This window comes from Physeter macrocephalus, chromosome 9 (assembly GCF_002837175.3).
Source record: "Physeter macrocephalus isolate SW-GA chromosome 9, ASM283717v5, whole genome shotgun sequence".
In the NCBI taxonomy this organism is placed as follows: Eukaryota; Metazoa; Chordata; class Mammalia; order Artiodactyla; family Physeteridae; genus Physeter; species Physeter macrocephalus.
Genome location: NC_041222.1, coordinates 17,476,269 through 17,492,289, shown reverse-complemented (window position 1 = coordinate 17,492,289; position 16,021 = coordinate 17,476,269). Strand labels below are relative to the sequence as shown.

The 16,021-nt window shown below is 41.4% G+C and overlaps 1 long non-coding RNA gene across 1 annotated transcript in view; it reads right to left on the bottom strand.

Moving 5' to 3' along the window:
• Positions 1 to 16,021, bottom strand: part of LOC114486852 (uncharacterized) — a 50,280-nt gene that overhangs the window by 13,446 nt on the left and 20,813 nt on the right. Inside the window, exons 2-3 of the long non-coding RNA XR_003681163.1 lie at positions 9,104 to 9,218; positions 6,707 to 6,779 (exon numbers count right to left, since the gene is read on the bottom strand). This is a non-coding gene — a long non-coding RNA (uncharacterized lncRNA). The remainder of the gene's footprint in view (positions 1 to 6,706; positions 6,780 to 9,103; positions 9,219 to 16,021) is intronic.

Sequence of the window (16,021 nt, the reverse complement as noted above, 5' to 3'; positions counted from 1 at the left end):
TTTCAAAAAATATATTATTAAAACTAATTCTACCTGTTCCTTTTTACTTTTTTTAAGTGTCTACAGTTGAGCCTTGCACAATGCAGGTTCGAACTGGGTGGGTCCATGTATACATGGATCTTTTTCAAGAGTAAGTAAAACAGTGTTACATGGTCTGTGGTTGGTTGAATCCACAGATGCCAAGGAACCTTGACAAGGGAGGGCCGACTATAAGTTATACACAGATTAACCCCCTGTGGTCAAGGGTCTACTGCTTAAGAAAACTTAAAATCACAAATGTAGCTGGACAGTACTGGTCTAGACCAAGAAAAAGACAAGCACTTCCATGCGTACCAGGTGCCAACAGAGGAGAAGCCAGTGATGTTTTGGGCACACAAGGAGGAGTGGTCAGTTCAGCCGGGGAAGACAGAGCAAATAGGAAAGGCTTCCATCGCTTGGCTTCCCATTCACAGCAGACAAGGTAGAGCGCACTGGTCCTTTTCCAATAGATAGCAATTTATATAAAACTGCAAAGCAATTACTAGTGACTTTTTAATTTTAGAAGGCACAGTTCAGAGCAAGATTTTAAAACAAATGCAAAGGCCCAAATACAAGTGAACACTTCCTGACAAACCTTTAACTGTTCTCCATCCAGCTGGACTTTCCTCTTTTTCTTGGACCCCAGCAGACAGCCAAATCTCTCTTTGAGCTATTTTGTAGGGTCAAAACTTCAAGGCTGTCATCACGGAGAGCAGAGAGTGGCCTGTCTTCCAAAGTCCTCACCGGCAGTGATTCTCTGGCTTTTAATCTCTCCAATAGAGGGCGGCTATTACCAGCTTAATTAGAGAGCAGTTAATTACCCTCTGGGCCCTCCCAATTAGTTCAAAGAGCTGTCTTTGGCTTCCTTGACTTATGGCAAATCAGAAAAAGAAATGCTGAAATGTGATTTATAAAATTTTGTCTATAATGGTCTTTATTCCCATTGGGAGATTCCCTGTCAATTATCTTTTTAGACTATATTCCACTTCCTATAAAGACCCCTGTAAATAATGTGTACTCAGACAAATGCTTTTATATGCAAATGGTTAATACCCTTTAAGCACATGTTATATATCAGATGTTGTGCTCAGCACTTACATCATCTCATTTAATCTTTACAACTCAAAAAGGTAACAATAATAGTATGATACTAACAATTATTGAGTGCTTGCTAGGTGCCAGGTACTTTTCTAATCTCTTTTTATTTGTGATGAAGTTAATTTAAGGATGAAATGAGATAAAATATGGGAAGTGCTAAGAATAGTGCCTGATAGCAGGAGAAGTGCTCAATAAGTGTTAACTAATATTTAATCCTCACAAAGGTCTTGTGTCATCAATATTATTGTTATTATTTCTATTGCAAAATAAAGGTAAGTAAAGTGAGGCTCAGAGGGCTTAAATTCCTTGCCCTGTATCAGTGTGTACCAGAATCACCTGGAGGGCTTGTTAAAACAGACTGCTGCCCCCACTCCCCACCCCGCCCTTGGGTTTCTGATTCAGCGGGTCTGGGGTGGGAGCCGGGAATGTGCATTTCTAGCCAGTTTCCAGTGAGGCCCACGATGATGCTCAGGGATCACACGGCTCTGATCACACGGCTCATAAAGACTTCGCCTCTGCAGCCCATGCTCTTCACTACTCAACACTCCCTCCTTCCGCCTTATGTTAACGAAGCGTAAAGTGTCTAACGATCAAGCTAATGTCAGAACTTAGACAGCTTTAAACAAATTATAAGAGTTTTAAAGGACAGTATAAAATGATTGACTCATACTACGTACTGGGAAATGCTGAACCAAATAGGGCATCAAATAGTTCTTCTAAGGACCATGCTATTCATAAATGCTCACTAGTAACGGCCTTTTGCTCACTTCCAGCCACCACATATGCCAGCAAAGATGAGTACCGTCTTGTCTAAATAGGCATGTAGATGGGCCCTTTCCATGCAAATTATGGCTCGTTCTTAAAGAGGAGGGATACACACCATCTTCCTGATAAGGGTTTTCTCCAGAGTGGAAAGGAGGGCTATGGGATGGAGAGAAATTCGCAAAGGTTTTAATTAGAATACCGATGTTTTTGTTCTTTAAAAAAAGGTGAAACAATTCTGGCAAAATGTTGAGATTTGTTAAAGCTCATTGATGAGTACACAGGTGTTTATTATGTCATTCTCTAAATTTTTCTGAACCTTTGGACTATTTTTTAAATATATATATTGAAAAGACCCTATGCCTGCTAGTTAGTAGGGAAATCTCATAATGGGAAAACACACACAGACCCAATTCCCATAGGAGTCACTGTCCAGTGAAGGAGGTGACCCTGAATCAAACAATCATAGATAGTTATAGAGTTTCAAACCGCAGTCTGGTTTACAAAACTAAGGTTTAGAGTACAAGGAAAGCTTTCAACTCTGGTACCTGACATAGACTTGGAGTCAGGGAAGGCAGAAGTTCAGCTATGACCAGAAGGGCTGAAAGTGTTCACTAGGAGCAAGTGGGTTGGGGCACAGAGAACACTGTAGAAACGCCAAGTGCTGGGAAGGAGCAAGGAGTTTTCAAAGGAATGAAAGCATGTCTGCGGGTCTGAAGAGCTGGGAGCAAGTAAAAGGTTGGCTAAGACGAAGCTTAAGAAGCAGGCAAGGGGCAGGTCATGCAGAACCAAATTGAGGATTCTGGACGTGATCAGTGCCCTAGCAGAATGTAATGTGCCTTCATGGTCACCTGGAAATAGGTTGAAACTATAAATATTAAAGCCCTGACTACTGAGCATCTACAGTTTAACAAGTGGTATACTGGCAAACTGGCTTCCCAAATTAAAAAAAAAAAAAAAAAATTCCTGGTTGAAGTGTTTGCCTATGTCTGTGGTGGAAATACTCCCACCATGTCTGATTTCAAGTCACTCACGTGATGTTACAGAAGAGATGTGTAGCCAGAGCTGATACAAGCTGGCTTCTGTTCACCACCGTACTGTAACTTAGTTCTAGACACATTCTAAATGGAAATGATATTGTGTACTTTGGTATTAGTGAGAAAGAACAGTTGTTGAGAGCAGATAGAATAGAATGCATTTTTTGCACAGAGAATATAAGATGTTCTCTTATTTCCTGAAACAAGTCACCACGGTGAATTTTAGGTTTTGTCACTTAATGGAATCAAATCAGAACCGACCATGATTTCAATCTAACCTTGAGTTTATAAGCTTTGTTCATCCTTTGTTTACTCATGCATGAAATGTGGAATCCCTTGAAGGGATAAAATCTTTATTATTTTATGAAATGAGGTCTTTTATAACCAAGATCTAAGTTATGCCCATTAAGGATTATAGCTTTCTAGTTTCATTGTCAGGGTGTGGGGACACAAAAAATCAACCATCTGCTGCTTGCTAGTGGTTTCTGACTCATAAATCAAAATTTCCCTCTTCTCTGTATGTCAGAGAATCACCACTGAGGTTGGTTAAGTGATTTGACTTGGCATTTTCAGCACTTAGTCCTTAGCCTACTATGAGGAGGCATCTAATAGGTCAAATATCCGTATAACTAATGCAAGCAGTCTTTATGTCCAAAATTTATTCCACCAGGACTTGGAATTAATTCTATAATTAAAATGTTAGACACCTGATTTCCTACAGCTACTCTTGGTGATATCCCACTGTGTATGAGGGCCTCTGGAATCCCTGACTTTCTAAAGAAGTTTAAAAGAAAAAAAAAATCAGTATTATCTCATGAAACCCAATTTGGTACACCATAGGTATTTATAAACCAGATTATACAGAAGGTAGAATTTCCTGATTGTGAAGTTTTGTTTTGTTTTGTTTCTTTTCAAGAGTGGTCTCCTTAACAAAGGGTATAAGACAGAATCTTCCGGCATCATTGGCAAGGGGCTATGATAATTTCCCTTGTAAAATATTCCTGTATGATTCATTTATTTCATGAAATAAAAGTGAATGGTGGCACACACTTGCATGGAATATAGTTTGAAATCTCTCCAAGGACTGTTATTACTTTAAAAACATAAAAACAATATTACAATAATTTATCGTGAAATCTTATTCATTCAAGCTTGCTTCAAGGGCTGTACTTGGAGCCCCAAAGAGCCAAGCAGGGGCACATGGCCACGTATTGGCCATATTGCTCTGAGAAACTTTCTAAATTTTTATTATAGACATGCACTTTCATACATATCCCAAATGAGGGAAAACAGCAGAATGAATCACCAGGTACCCACCACCTACTTCAATAGTTATTGGTTCATGGCTGATCTGGTTTTATCTTTACCCCCACCCCCTTTTCATTCATCCAACCCCACACTGAATTCCTGAGAGCTTTCAAAGGAAGTTGAGGAATCTTAGCCTGTGGCAATAACAACTGCTCACATTCCTTCCTGGAAACTAGACTTTCTTGTAACCTTACAGTTTCAGCACAGCCATCAAAGAAGGAATGAACACATTTTCCAAGGCATTCTATTTACATGCTCCAGGTTTTTCATCCATCATGTAAAACAGAGTGACATTTTCAGTTCAAACTAAAGTGACTCATCAAGCCAGAGGGATGGGTCATTGAGGACATACGACACCTTCCAGTTTAACCTGCTCTTTGACTGTGAACACCTGTGTAGTCATCTTGCCATAAATCTCTCCCTGACCCTTCTGTAATGAGAGACCCTGTTTACATAATCCTGAGCCTTACCAGTACAGTAAGAAATGATTTCAAAATTTATTGCAGGAAACCTCGATTTTTGGAAAGTATAAATTTATATCAAATTCAACAGCAGGTCCATACTTGTACTTTAGAAGTAAAGCAAGCCACTGGGAAAAGCAATGGGAGAGAGAGAGTTTGATTCTTTCAACTAGAAATTTTTCTTAAAGAGACAATCAAGCAGTTCTTCAAAAACGTATGTTAGGGTGTTGAGTGCAGTAGATTGAACATACGAAAAATATTGGAAACAATTAATTATCCAACAATAGAGGATTGTGGAAATAAACTCTGGAACATCCACACAGTGGAATATTACGAAGCCTTGAAGAATAATGGGGAAATGTTTGTGATATATTAAGTAAAAGAAAAATGTTATCTTTAATAAATAAAGTGTTAAAAAATAGATGGAAGAACCTATAGATTAAAAGAAACTTAAGAGAAATATTAACCAATTGCAGTGTATTGTATTGCCCTTGTAAGTCTAAGCATGCATATGTGGGCATAGAACTGAGGAAATCTGAACAATGACCAGTTATTGAAAGATACTATGGGTTTTTTAATAACTATTTTTTAAATGTAATAGTGGTATATTTTTTAAAGTTCTATGTATAGAGATGAAATGCTATGCTGATGGGGTGTAAGGCTACAGATGAAACAAGTTAACAAAATTTGAGGGTTCATTACACTCTCTACATCTGCACATGTTTAAAATTATTCACTGTAAAAACATGTTTAAGTTTGAAAACAGTATACACTCTGTGACTCTGTTTATTAATTTTAGTTATCTTTTTTCTCATTCTATATGAAACATGATAATCTTTAAACACTTTTTGTAATAAATTATTTAGCAACTTGAACGAATGAGACAGGAACGAATGGGGGCAGGCACAACCGTTAAAAGAATGACACAGCCATTGAGAAAAACAGGATACTGCAAAGACTGGTAAAAACCGACCAGGCCCAAGATGGCAGAAGATTCGACCTCCAGGAGACCTTGAGCCTGAGCATCTGCTCACTGTAACACATCAGCTAAATGACACACCCACAGGCACCATGGCAGCTCTGAGGCTGACCATAAAAGGCCAAGAAGTGGGCCGTGGCCCAATTTCTGAAGTCCCCTCCCCTTCCCCAAAATAGTTAGAATATTCCTCCCACTCCTTAGCATATGAAATTACCCAGCCCATACACACTAACAACTCCATACCCAGGGGCCGGTCTCACTTTCTGATACAGCCGGCATTATGCCTGTGGAATACCTGCTTTCACTTTACTTTGGCTCGCTCTTGAATTCTTTCCTATGCGAGACCAAGGACCCTCACTTAGTGGCCTGTCCCAGGAACTCGCCCAAGACTTGGGACACGACCATTCTCTCGCTCCCCCTTCTGCAATGCTAATTTATGATAGACGTTAATCACCAAAATTTTGCCATTTTCTCATTTTTGCTAGTAAACCACTGTGTTCATAAACTATTAAAAATACCAATCTAAGATGAAATCACATATTGTCTCAAACTAAATTTGGTGATCTTCTATTGACCTAAGGCCCATACACCAGTTATGAAGTGACCTTTATCCTGCGGCCTGGGAGCAATTTATGCCTGAGACAAGCAAAGAGACAAGCACAACTCTTTTGAAATCCTTGGCTTTCAAGTTTCAATACGAAGCTAAACTTTCATAAATAAAACAAGTAAGCAAACTGAATCTCCCAACACGTGAGTGTAGAGAAACAAACAAGAACTTATTTTATATAAATGATTTGGATAGTCTATAACATTTTAGGGACAATTCTGCCCAAACTGATATGAAAATGCGATTTTTCCAGGTACTAATTTTGCTTTTGCTTTGTTAAGGTGGCAGGATTTATCTTATGTAGGAAAAACTAAGTCACCAAGACACTGAACTTCCAAGCTCCTGAAAGAGGCATTTAAGCCTGAAATGGGCTTTCCAGAAAGTGACCGAAAGCATACAAAATGGAAAAAGGAAAAATCACATATGAAGTACTTACCACATCAGAGCCCCTGTGGATAGGTGTGTGGCGCTTTGTAACTTGATCCTGCTTAAAAACTCAACCACAGACCCTGTGTGCAGGAAAGAGAACAGTCTGGAAACTAGATTTTTGTGATCCTGCTTGAGTCCTCCAAGGCTCCAAATTGTTTAACTGACTAGAAAATTCTGCTTCGCTTCTAGTATTGGTCTCTCCTCCCTGGTCCTCTCAACTACAGGCCCTGAGCCCCATTTGGGGTAATTTAGCTCTGTTCCACTCACACTCCTGAGCCCAAGTTCATCCTCTGTCCTGGGTGAGTCTCCACCCCCCCAGAGAGTGGGGTCTGGAATGGGCCTTGCTGCCCTGTCGCCAGATGGGTACAGACAGCAGGAGGCTTCTCCCCTCACTCCTCCTCCCGTGGCACCTCAGGACTTCTGTTTTGCTTTCCTGATTGCTCCCCTGGTCAACACCCAGAAAGAAGCCCTGAGTCTCAGCCTTCTGCCCCCAGATGTGGCCCTTATCCTTCTTCCTCTAGTAACTGCAGGCTGAGGTCTGGCTCCCTATATGAGGGACCACCTGGAAGCACACTGCCCCCTGGTGGAGGCCATTCTTCCTGCCTGGAGATCCCTGCAGCCAGCCCACCCCTCACTCCGGGTGGCTACCCAAATATCTCCTTAAGTGGGGATTAAACTGTAACTTGCCACACCTGTAAAAAACATAATTAGAACTGCGGGATGTTCCTTGGTGGTGTGCCAACTGATATATTTTTAGGCTTTCTACAAGTTGTACTGTTAAACACTGTCATTATTAAAATTTAAATTGTATAAACTTAAAATTAACTTATATTAAAAACAAAGGCCATAAATACTCCAAACTCATCCCTTCTTAATAATCTTACTAAATTTTACTATTTTCTATGCTCGTGAGTTGTTTATATCTATTGGTATCTGGATGGTGGAAATTACTCCACTTGTCAAATCACAGTTGAATTGCAACCATAGGTTGGCTATGGATACAAGAGTTCAGCAAAAATCAATGAAGACATTCAGTGCGAATCAATGGCTATATGGAATTTAAAATAAAGAGCATTGTATATTTTATTATTATTTATAAATGGCGTGCTGCACACCATTTACATCAGTAAAATTTATAAATGGATATAATTTTTTTCTAGAGAGCTAATCGTTAAACATTTTGAAGCACACTACAGTGTCCCTTCCTCCCACTCCAGGGCCAGTTGTAGAGTCTCATTAATTCTCCCAGTTCTGCAAACACCCCATTGTTGACCTTGAGAGCTGGTTGGAGGGTGGGAAGCTCACACTCCCACCCCTACCCTCACCACCCCCGATTAATCCTGTCCAAGTGGAGGGACATCATTAGCATACCACACCTGGCCTCTTCCGCTTCCTGACATATTCCTTCCCTGCGGAAGGTGAACTGACTTCGCTGGTTGGTGAGTTTAGAAGGAGAAAGAAATCATGCATGGCCTAGATCCTGCTTCTGTTCCTTTTCTTAGAAGCCACCCACAGGGGGCATCTCTCTCCACACGGGGAAGTCTGCCATATTCTGGTATTGCCTGAGGCTGATGAGCAAGTTGGTCAAATTCTGGAGTTTGGTATTAAGAACCCCACTTGCTCAAAGATAGAAACTATGCTGTGTAAAGTAGCATTGATCATAATGAGGGCCGTATATTGGCCTCCACCCTTTCTCTTATTTCTCACTGGTTTAAAAACGGAATGGGGAAAAGGAGTGCTATTTATTGGGTCCCTCAGGAACTCCCAAAGGCTCCTCTTCCATCAGCCTTTGCTCCTGAGGTCACAGAAAGCCTTGTGGCTGTACCCATTTGTACTGGTATGCATATGCCTTTTCTAAGATGAGAAAACTTGACTGGCAAATTTATTTGATTCTAATTCCTTTTATTACATATACGTGTATGTGGAATAATAATGCTTACACAGTTGAGCACCTTGTATATGCCAGATATCGTACATAGGAACACAGATCTTAGAAAGCAAGTATTAATGATCTAGAGTGTTAAAGTAACTTTCCCAAGGTCACAAAGTAACAAGCTAGTTGTCTGATTCCAAGGCCCTTGCTCTTTCCAGTACATTTTCCCTCACTCCCCTTTTCTTTCTCTTTCCTCCCACCCCCAGCCCTCTAGTCCTCCCTCCTCTCCTTTCCTCTCTCTCCTTCTCTCTTTCACCCATCCATCCTTCCACCACTACCTTCCCCCATTTCCACATTTTCTAGCCCTTTGACACTACAGAAAACTAAGACAGGATCTGAAATCTCAGAGGTTTTTATACATATATATAATTTTAGAATTTATACATATAATTATATATAACTCACATATAATTATATATAAATTCTAAAATATAATAAAAATAAATAAATAAAAATTCTACAAAATCTTACCCCAACAGCTGGGCCCTCAAGAAACTTGGCAGCAGGCATCAGGAAAACTGTAGCTGTCTTTTTAGTATCCTCCTCGGGTTTCTCATGAGCAACGTCTAGCATCCCATTCAAGATCCTGGGGGAGGAGGTCACAAAGAAATGAGTGTGTGTCGAGAGAGACCACAGGATTGCATCAAGCTAGAGTCTGTGCAGGCTTGACCAGGGGGCTGTGCTCTACATGGAAAATGCAGCCTTACCTCAAATGGAGTGTTTTCTGTTACCTCCACATCAAGCTTTCTTTCCCTGGGGTCAATAGCTGTGCAACAGTTTCAGAGATTGAGCAAACAGTTCAGAAATTATATGGGGAATGATTACAGGAAGGGGAAAAATAAATACATATATATACACATATATACCTATTATATATATTTTTTAAAATGCATTCTCTATGGGAGGTAACATCATTCCCAAGGGGGTGAAAATTTGTTCTCAGGGGAGAGGGTGAAAAAAAATCTCTCTTTTTACATATAAAGCCCAGATAATACTGACATACATATAGTGCCTAAACAAATACAGTAAGTCTTTGGTATTAAAATTTCATGGAGGGGATATTAAGAAAAACATGTCTAAAAAGGCTCCTTAGGGGAACAATAACTTTTTAAAAAACGGTTGAAAAACAGTCATGTATATTGTGAGCCTAGCAGACTATGTGACACATGGTAGGTATTTAAAACATGAGACCTGTAGGTGCTATTATCATGGTTAGTTGTTCTTATAATTGTCCAACAAACTAACTAGAGAGCCATGCCATCCCATCATGGTTAGGGTGGAGAAGGGGTACTGTGGCCAGTTCCCAGATGAAGTTAGCTTAGGGTGGATCCTGCATGAGCTAGAGGTCCAAACTGCCTGGGGTTCTAGAAAATAAGCAGATTCTTGCACACCACTGGGATGACCTCTGGGATGCTCAGGAACACTTGTGCAGGATGGTGTTAAAATCCAAAAAACAAGGCACAGCACAGACGTTTGTGAGCAGTGCATAGGCTATCACAATGCCCATGTTAATCCTCTGGGGAAAGGACATACTCCTAAATTCAGTTTCTTCCTGGCTGAGAACTCTACCACCGAGTTTTGTGTGCCTGCCTCTGTTTCTCTTTAGAGAATCTGGCTTCTAGGAGGCACTCAATATTTGAGTTAATACAGGGTTGGAGCAAATATTGAGCAATCTCTCATGGCTGATGCATGTGCTCTGCAGGTTGAATTACCCAATGATTATTCTTAAAACCTGTATTTGTGTTCCTTTCAGCGTACAAAGTGGTCTCATATATGTATCTTATTAAATCATCATAATAACCTAGTAATGTTATTATTCTACCACTACTTGAAGGATAAAGAAGCTGAGGCTTGGGAAGTTCACTTATTTTAGTTATTTGTCGGTTTTTGTTTGGCCGTGCTGTGCAGCATGCAGGATCCTAGTTCCCCGACCAGGGATCAAAACTGTGCCCCCTGGGCTCCCCTGGTGGCGCAGCGGTTGCGCGTCCGCCTGCCGATGCAGGGGAACCGGGTTCGCGCCCCGGTCTCGGAGGATCCCACATGCCGCGGAGCGGCTGGGCCCGTGAGCCATGGCCGCTGAGCCTGCGCGTCCGGAGCCTGTCCTCCGCAACAGGAGAGGCCACAGCAGAGGGAGGCCCGCATACCACCACAAAAAAACCCCCAAAAAACTGTGCCCCCTGCAGCGGAAGCACGGAGTCCTAACCACTGGACCTCCAGGGAATTCCCAGTTATTTCTCCTCTTTAGCTGCCCAGTAATAAGCAGCAGAGCAAGCCTCCTTTCTACTACGCTACACCACCTTTGATATTCCTTTCACAGAGGAGAAAGACACACGAATGGTAAAGCTACAGAGGAAAAGTCATATGCTGGAATTTGGGGACTCCGAGCAAGGGATATGGTAATATCTATGAATTGACACAATTAAGTCATGCAGGAAGAGGAGTTATCTCATGGAATGTGAATCTAGCATATGGCAGAGCCTGCTGAGGCTGGTCAAACTATCAACTGCCAAGTTACAGGGAAATGAAAAGCCGTCAAAACAGAGATGGAAGCATCTCAAGATGCTGTGAAATTTGGAACACAGAAGACTTAGGGCACAAATGTGGAGAACAAAAATATGATATGAAAAATGAATGGCCAGGGGACTTCCTTGGTGGAGCAGTGGTTAAGAATCCGCCTGCCCGTGCAGGGGACACGGGTTTGAGTCCTGGTCCGGGAAGATCCCACATGCCGCGGAGCAACTAAGTCTGTGTGCCACAACTACTGAGCCTGCGCTCTAGGGCCCGTGAGCCACAACTACTGAGCCCGCGTGCCACAACTACTGAAGTCCACAGGCCTAGAGCCCATGCTCCACAACAAGAGAAGCCATACTGAGCCTGCGCTCTAGAGCCCGTGAGCCACAACTACTGAGCCCGCGTGCCACAACTACTGAAGTCCACAGGCCTAGAGCCCATGCTCCACAACAAGAGAAGCCACCACAATGAGAGGCCCGCACACCGCAACAAAGAGTAGCTGCCGCTCGCTGCAACTAGAGAAAGTCCGCGCGCGGCAAAAAAGACCCAATGCAGCCAAAAATTAAATAAGTAAATAATTAAATAATTTTTTTTGAAAAAATGAATGGCCAGGCCCACACTTGGTGCAAATTTTCATTTCAGGGCCACAGCTTCAAATGTAGGAATGAAGGATATTTGACTAAGAATGGAGAACATTTTTCAAAGACTGAAAAGAATGTGTTTAGTCAGAGACTAACTCATCTGGCCAAAAGGGCTGTAAATGAAAAACAGATGGGAAAGGAGAAAAAAACACCTAGATAAAACTGAAATGGGTTTCCATGGATGACATGAAGGAAGGCCTGGGAAGAATTTCAACAGTGAGGGAGGTGCCGAGTGATTCCATGAGAAAACTATTGGGAAGGACATCAGAAACAAAATAGGCAGCAGATGTCCTGATATCATGCACAGAACATAGTAACCTTGAGATTACAGCACAGGGTGACAAACAAGACCTCATAGATACCAGGAGAGTTGGCAGGATGGAACAGGTCCATGGGAACATAGTGATAGAAGAGTGTGCTGTGCACAAAAGACCTGTTGAGAGGAGATGGAACAGCATTGTAGGCTGTAATAACAATAGATTCAGAGGAATCCCTGAACACTTGGATGAAGATGAAAGCAGAGAGGAACAGAAGTGATGTTTTTATGGAAACTGAGCTGAGCCACATGGGGGAAAGCCACAAAATTGGCAGAGCGCACACGCTGGGGATAACATTCTGGATATCTCATTCAGATAAAAGCAGTTTTTCACTTGCCTTCACATCCTAGAAGGTAGAGGAAAGAATAAAAATAACTATGCTCTGACTGATTCCAACCAATGGGAAGAAGCCATTTGTTAGAGTGGAAGGGATGAGACCCTGGGAGAGTGTGGCCATGTCATCTTCAAGGGAAGACAAGGATGAGCTGGATAAAATGTGCACAGAGGACTTAAGGAAGCTAGACTTCAAAATATCTTTTAAAATAGGCATAATTCCACAAGTTTCCAAAAGAAGACAATACCAGGAAGTGCTTAGAAGCATGACTTTGGGCAATTCCAAAGAAGAGAAAAGAGGTGGGGATATTCTTAACGAAATTAGAGAGATGGCACAGAGGTCTTTAAACTAGAATATAGAATGAACACTCAAAAAGATGGAGGCAAGTGATCAGAGTGACAGAGAACCATACAAATAGTAGCAGGAATGTTAAAATCCTGGAGGAATCAAAGCATGCAAAACTGGCAAGGACCAGAGAATGTGTTACAGGTACAAGGAAATTATGATAATGGATGGTAGAAAGGATGTACTATTTCTCAAATTTCTCTTTTAGGGTCTGAAAAAGACTGCAATTGTGGGGCTGCAAAGACAAAAGTGGATAAGAATATGTTGAAATCCAAGGTTGGGGAAGATGTTACTGGTCCCTTTTGAAAACTAATACAGGATCTAACTTGGTGGTCCACAGTCTATGGATCGAGTGGCATTCATCTGCCTATCTCCACACATTCTTCCTTCTTCCTAAGTATTACTAATAGCATTTTAGCTAGTTGATCTCCAAATTTTTATAGGAGATTGGGGATATCACTGTTTTGGATCAGAAGAATTGATTCCATTTGGATCATCTGCATACTCTCCTATTATCAGAGTGCTTTTAGTTGAAATATGTCTAGTTCAAGGCTTAAAACTAGCTAACTAATTACAGAAGAACAGTTTCTAAAGTCCTCAGCGGGGCCCGTGAGCCATGGCCGCTGAGCCTGCGCGTCCGGAGCCTGTGCTCCACAACGGGAGAGGCCACAACAGAGGGAGGCCCGCGTACCACAAAAACAAAAACAAAAACAAAATAAAGTCCTCAGCGGCATACTGTTTATACTTCTAGTGAGGTATTCCACCTTTACCAACACAAAATGAAATGTGTTGGAGTTTTCTAAGGGTTGTCTAGAGTGGTTTCTCTCAAAAGAACTTGGAAAAATGAGTGTCACTGTCTTTTATAAAAATTATGGAGTTAGCCCATAGTCAATACACCATTTTATGAAATTATAGAACAGGCAAAACTGATCTGTGGGGAGAGAAATCATGATAGTGGTTGCCAGGATAGATAGGGGCAGGGATAGAATGGAAGAGACCGTAGTGAAGCTCCTAGGATGATGGCATACTCAGCTGGAGTACTGGTTACATGGATATCTGCAGTTGTCAAAACTCATCAAATTGTCACTGTCACTGTATGCAATTACACTTCTATAAAAATATATAAAAAGTATATAATAAATCTGGGCAGTGATATGAAGTGAAAAAAGAATGATTTTCTCCCGTGACTTGACAGCGATCAAATGAAGTTAAGAACACCAAGAAATAAGAGAAAAGCAGTCTCAGAGTTTGAAATTAGCAGTACTCTACCAGTAGACTTAGTGAAAAGTCAGCCTTACCAACACCCTTGACCTGTTAATTTCCTACTGGCAAAGTCTCCCATATTGTAGAAAAGGGGCACCACTACCCTTTTTCCTGGTTATACTGGAACCAAGTACTGCTGGTTCCCAAACTTTCATGCACATAAATATCATCTTGGATGTTTGTTAAAAATGCAGACTCTGGGTCCATACCTGGAGATTTTGATACAGTAAATCTAGGTTAGTGTCTAAGAATTTCCATTTTAGTGAACATCCTTGGGGAGACTGATGGAGGTAGTCAATGGACTTATACTTTGAGAAACACTTTAGATAATCAAATCATAAAACTAGTTCCTAATTCCTCTAATTTCAGGCTCTCCAGGCCACCTTCTGATAATATAGCCTTTTTCCATTCCTTCACAAAGAAAATATGTTGCTTACAGCAATACGTGTATTCCAGCCCATGTGACCAGAACTCTTTCTTATTCAGTAATAAATAGGCATTGGTTTTGTACCTCAATCTGACGGACCTGGTATTTAAATAAATATAAATACCCTTATAAATGTGGTAAACGTTTCACATGATACTGAAAAACCATACTTCTTGGACTGAGGGACAGATATGTGCCAAATTTATGCCAAATTTACCAAGATGAAGGGTATTTACAAAATTCCCTCCTTAAAGAGATCCTATGCCTGACATCATTACGGTTGCTGTGTTCTTTTTTTTTAATTAATAGACTTAATTTTTTTAGAGTAGTTGTAGGTTCACAGCAAAACTGAGTGGAAAGCACAGAGAGCTCCCATGTATTCCCTGTCCTCTCACACACACAACCTCTCGCATTGCGGACATTCTGTGCCACAGGGTATGCTCTTTACGAGCAATGAAACTGCACTGACACACAATTATCACCCAAAGTCCACGGCACAAATTAGGGTTCACTCTGTGTTGTATATTCTATGGGTTTTAGCAAGTGTTGTGTTCTTCTAAGCCAGTAAGCTTAACAATAAACATGTAAATATAATATTTCCATTTTAAACGTAACTCAACAAATATTTAAATAATTTGTGTTGTGGTTTACTTTTCTAATGCTAAATAAAAGTTCTTTATTGACATTTTGGAAAAATGAAAACATATTTAAAAACCACAAGTGGGACTTCCCTGGTGGTGCAGTGGTTGAGAGTCCGCCTGCCAATGCAGGGGACCTGGGTTCGATTCCTGGTCCAGGAAGATCCCACATGCCGCGGAGCAACTAAGCCCGTGCACCACAACTACAGAGCCTGTGCTCTAGAGCCCACGAGCCACAACTACTGAGCCCACGTGCCACAACTACTGAAGCCCACGTGCCCTAGAGCCCGCACACTGCAACTACTGAGCCCACACGCCACAACTACTGAAGCCTGTGCACTCTACAGCCTGCACACCACAACTATTGAGCCCACATACCACAACTACTGAAGCCCATGTGCTCTAGGGCCCGCGTGCTGCAATTACTGAGACCACGTGCTGCAACTACTGAAGCCTGCATGCCTAGAGGCTGTGCTCCACAAGAGAAGCCATTGCAATGAGAAGCCTGCACACTGCAACAAAAAGTAGCCCCTGCTCACCGCAACTAGAGAAAGCCTGCGCACAGCAATTAAGACCCAACGCAGCCAAAAATTAATAAAATTTTTTTTTAATTAAAAAATATTTTTTAAAAATAAAATAAAAAAAAAAGAAAACCACAAGGTATTTTACTACCCTGGGCTAACCATTGTGAATGTTCTGATTCTTTTTTTCTTCAAGTCATTGTTCTGTTTTTATGTACATATATTTATTGTGGTGGTGGTAATGGTGGTTGTTTATTTCTTTACAAAACCAGGATTATGGGCTTCCCTGGTGGCGCGGTGGTTGAGAGTCCGCCTGCCGATGCAGGGGATACGGGTTCGTGCCCCGGTCCGGGAGGATCCCACGTGCCGCGGAGCGGCTGGGCCCGTGAGCC